The sequence below is a fragment of the Schistocerca americana genome, unplaced genomic scaffold (assembly GCF_021461395.2).
Source record: "Schistocerca americana isolate TAMUIC-IGC-003095 unplaced genomic scaffold, iqSchAmer2.1 HiC_scaffold_236, whole genome shotgun sequence".
Lineage (NCBI taxonomy): Eukaryota > Metazoa > Arthropoda > Insecta > Orthoptera > Acrididae > Schistocerca > Schistocerca americana.
Window position 1 is genome coordinate 127,501 of NW_025725946.1, and position 5,000 is coordinate 132,500.

General features: G+C 51.6%; 1 non-coding gene across 1 annotated transcript in view; it reads right to left on the reverse strand.

Moving 5' to 3' along the window:
• The window catches only part of LOC124575326, a 1,910-nt gene extending 1,456 nt beyond the window's left edge, over positions 1-454 (reverse strand). The window contains exon 1 of the ribosomal RNA XR_006972418.1: positions 1-454. This exon is cut by the window's left edge and continues 1,456 nt beyond it. This is a non-coding gene — a ribosomal RNA (small subunit ribosomal RNA).
• Between the last annotated feature and the right edge of the window lie 4,546 nt (positions 455-5,000).

Sequence of the window (5,000 nt, forward strand, 5' to 3'; positions counted from 1 at the left end):
TTGCGCGCCTGCTGCCTTCCTTGGATGTGGTAGCCGTTTCTCAGGCTCCCTCTCCGGAATCGAACCCTGATTCCCCGTTACCCGTTACAACCATGGTAGGCGCAGAACCTACCATCGACAGTTGATAAGGCAGACATTTGAAAGATGCGTCGCCGGTACGAGGACCGTGCGATCAGCCCAAAGTTATTCAGAGTCACCAAGGCAAACGGACCGGACGAGCCGACCGATTGGTTTTGATCTAATAAAAGCGTCCCTTCCATCTCTGGTCGGGACTCTGTTTGCATGTATTAGCTCTAGAATTACCACAGTTATCCAAGTAACGTGGGTACGATCTAAGGAACCATAACTGATTTAATGAGCCATTCGCGGTTTCACCTTAATGCGGCTTGTACTGAGACATGCATGGCTTAATCTTTGAGACAAGCATATGACTACTGGCAGGATCAACCAGGGAGCTGCGTCAACTAGAGCTGAGCAGCCGGCCGCCCGGGAGTGTGTCCCGGGGGCCCGCGCGAACACGCAAGCGTCCGCTCAATTATTCTGCAAACAGGAGGAGGCTGAGCTCCCCTGCACGATACACCTCGAAACCCTCTCAGGTCCCGGCGGCGCGCAGCGCCGTCCTAAGTACTTGGTCGGGTTCGAGAGAGGCGCAATCGCCCGGAGTTTGGCGAGTAGACGCTTTAGGTGCGACCACCCGTGCTCCCAACTGAGCTTGCCGCTGCCGACAGAGGCCCGGGAGCGTGCTGTCGTGGCATTGCCGGCGGGAGACAACACGCGCCACCTACGGTGGCCGGCAGCTCCAACGCCAGCGCCACAGAAGGACAAAAGCCCCACTTGGGTGCCGAAGCGAACTCTCCCAGCACAGCGCACGCGCCAACACGTCCGCACAGCTGCGATACAAACCACCTGCGAGAACCGCAGAGGCGACCGAGCAGCAGACGGCGTCGCGGCGCCGAGCGCCGGGCGGCGGCGCATCCTCAGCGCACACAGTCCTCAATCGGACCAGCACACTGCAGATGTCCACCGCGCTTCGCACCGGGCCCGCGAGGACCTACTTTGGCCGCACGGCGCCGCGTGCAGGGTGCGCCGGCGCGCAGCTGCGCCGCCTGCCGCCTCCGTCGGCCGGCGCGCCTGCCACTGGCCGCCCCCACCAGCCGGCTGTAGCGCGTGCGCCCACGCACCGCGCGGCCAGCACGCCGGGAGGCCCCCCCTCACCGGCCGGGGACGGTCCCACCCAGCCACCGCCGCGTATCGCTTCACACCCACATGCCATTCACGTTCGTGGGCATGGTGGGTATCGCTGAAACAACCGGTTGGTAGCTCAACCGATCGTCGCCATCACTGATTCACCTCTAGCGAGAACAACCGCACCACAACGGTTTACCAGTTGTTCATTTGCGTAACGTCACCAGCAAACGTAGACGTCCATCGCCATTTGCAAATTCAACGATTGTTGCATGCCTGTGTCAGGTGTCACGACACACTATGTCTGCCCACATACACGCAACAACATGTGCACGCTTCGCGAACACGTGGAAGGTGGCCCCCGTACGTATGCGATGTCCATTGCGCGAACGACTGTCAACCGGCCTCTGTCGCATGTCGCAGATGTGGAACGCAGTGCACCATGCTGTCACGGTGTGTGAGAAGAGACGACTACGTCTGACAACACGCGCCACTACATCAACAGACGGCTCATGCTGATCGCCATCCAGGGCATACCACACTGCAATCCGGCTCTTATAGGGAGACGACACATAGCTGAGTGCACAACAGTTGGACCGCATGGTTCGCCGTTGTTGGCGCAGTCGTTGTACGGTCACATGTACCACGATGTATCATTCAGTACATGAGGACCAATGTGCAGTACAGTGTGTGATTTGGACGTACAACATCAGCGGACAGTTGACACAGGCCGTACCACAGCGTAGGCTAAGTGCTTCGCCATGCGAATGCCAATGAACAACTGCGAAGGGCATTGAGCATGTACGTCCTGCTGCCATCCACATTACAGTGTATCGCTGCAAGGTGTTTAACATGAAGCGATACACTGGGGACCAGGCAGTGCGAGTAGCAAACTATATTGCGGGGGTTGCAGTTAGGCAACACTACACTAATTTAACGCGTCGTATGACAATTACAGAGCGGGTTAAGGCCCAACGTGTGTTGGGTTAAGGCCCAACGTGTGTTGGGTTAAGGCCCAACGTGTGTTGGGTTAAGGCCCAACGTGTGTTGGGTTAAGGCCCAACGTGTGTTGGGTTAAGGCCCAACGTGTGTTGGGTTAAGGCCCAACGTGTGTTGGGTTAAGGCCCAACGTGTGTTGGGTTAAGGCCCAACGTGTGTTGGGTTAAGGCCCAACGTGTGTTGGGTTAAGGCCCAACGTGTGTTGGGTTAAGGCCCAACGTGTGTTGGGTTAAGGCCCAACGTGTGTTGGGTTAAGGCCCAACGTGTGTTGGGTTAAGGCCCAACGTGGGTTGGGTTAAGGCGCAACGTGGGTTGGGTTAAGGCCCAACGTGGGTTGGGTTAAGGCGCAACGTGGGTTGGGTTAAGGCGCAACGTGGGTTGGGTTAAGGCGCAACGTGGGTTAGGTTAAGGCGCAACGTGGGTTAGGTTAAGGCGCAACGTAGGTTAGGTTAAGGCGCAATATAGGTTAGGTTAAGGCGCAATATAGGTTAGGTTAAGGCGCAATATAGGTTAGGTTAAGGCGCAATATAGGTTAGGTTAAGGCGCAATATAGGTTAGGTTAAGGCGCAATATAGGTTAGGTTAAGGCGCAACGTAGGTTAGGTTAAGGCGCAACATAGGTTAGGTTAAGGCGCAACATAGGTTAGGTTAAGGCGCAACATGGGTTAGGTTAAGGCGCAATATAGGTTAGGTTAAGGCACAATATGGGTTAGGTTAAGGCACAATATGGGTTAGGTTAAGGCACAATATGGGTTAGGTTAAGGCACAATATGGGTTAGGTTAAGGCACAATATGGGTTAGGTTAAGGCACAATATGGGTTAGGTTAAGGCACAATATGGGTTAGGTTAAGGCACAATATGGGTTAGGTTAAGGCACAATATGGGTTAGGTTAAGGCACAATATGGGTTAGGTTAAGGCACAATATGGGTTAGGTTAAGGCACAATATGGGTTAGGTTAAGGCACAATATGGGTTAGGTTAAGGCACAATATGGGTTAGGTTAAGGCACAATATGGGTTAGGTTAAGGCACAATATGGGTTAGGTTAAGGCACAATATGGGTTAGGTTAAGGCACAATATGGGTTAGGTTAAGGCACAATATGGGTTAGGTTAAGGCACAATATGGGTTAGGTTAAGGCACAATATGGGTTAGGTTAAGGCACAATATGGGTTAGGTTAAGGCACAATATGGGTTAGGTTAAGGCACAATATGGGTTAGGTTAAGGCACAATATGGGTTAGGTTAAGGCACAATATGGGTTAGGTTAAGGCACAATATGGGTTAGGTTAAGGCACAATGTGGGTTAGGTTAAGGCACAACGTGGGTTAGGTTAAGGCACAACGTGGGTTAGGTTAAGGCACAACGTGGGTTAGGTTAAGGCACAACGTGGGTTAGGTTAAGGCACAACGTGGGTTAGGTTAAGGCACAACGTGGGTTAGGTTAAGGCACAACGTGGGTTAGGTTAAGGCACAACGTGGGTTAGGTTAAGGCACAACGTGGGTTAGGTTAAGGCACAATACGGGTTAGGTTAAGGCACAATACGGGTTAGGTTAAGGCACAATACGGGTTAGGTTAAGGCACAATACGGGTTAGGTTAAGGCACAATACGGGTTAGGTTAAGGCACAATACGGGTTAGGTTAAGGCACAATACGGGTTAGGTTAAGGCACAATACGGGTTAGGTTAAGGCACAATACGGGTTAGGTTAAGGCACAATACGGGTTAGGTTAAGGCACAATACGGGTTAGGTTAAGGCACAATACGGGTTAGGTTAAGGCACAATACGGGTTAGGTTAAGGCACAATACGGGTTAGGTTAAGGCACAATACGGGTTAGGTTAAGGTACAATACGGGTTAGGTTAAGGCACAATACGGGTTAGGTTAAGGCACAATACGGGTTAGGTTAAGGCACAATATGGGTTAGGTTAAGGCACAATATGGGTTAGGTTAAGGCACAATATGGGTTAGGTTAAGGCACAATATGGGTTAGGTTAAGGCACAATATGGGTTAGGTTAAGGCACAATATGGGTTAGGTTAAGGCACAATATGGGTTAGGTTAAGGCACAATATGGGTTAGGTTAAGGCACAATATGGGTTAGGTTAAGGCACAATATGGGTTAGGTTAAGGCACAATATGGGTTAGGTTAAGGCACAATATGGGTTAGGTTAAGGCACAATATGGGTTAGGTTAAGGCACAATATGGGTTAGGTTAAGGCACAATATGGGTTAGGTTAAGGCACAACGTGGGTTAGGTTAAGGCACAACGTGGGTTAGGTTAAGGCACAACGTGGGTTAGGTTAAGGCACAACGTGGGTTAGGTTAAGGCACAACGTGGGTTAGGTTAAGGCACAACGTGGGTTAGGTTAAGGCACAACGTGGGTTAGGTTAAGGCACAACGTGGGTTAGGTTAAGGCACAATACGGGTTAGGTTAAGGCACAATACGGGTTAGGTTAAGGCACAATACGGGTTAGGTTAAGGCACAATACGGGTTAGGTTAAGGCACAATACGGGTTAGGTTAAGGCACAATACGGGTTAGGTTAAGGCACAATACGGGTTAGGTTAAGGCACAATACGGGTTAGGTTAAGGCACAATACGGGTTAGGTTAAGGCACAATACGGGTTAGGTTAAGGCACAACGTGGGTTAGGTTAAGGCACAACGTGGGTTAGGTTAAGGCACAACGTGGGTTAGGTTAAGGCACAACGTGGGTTAGGTTAAGGCACAACGTGGGTTAGGTTAAGGCACAACGTGGGTTAGGTTAAGGCACAACGTGGGTTAGGTTAAGGCACAATACGGGTTAGGTTAAGGCACAATA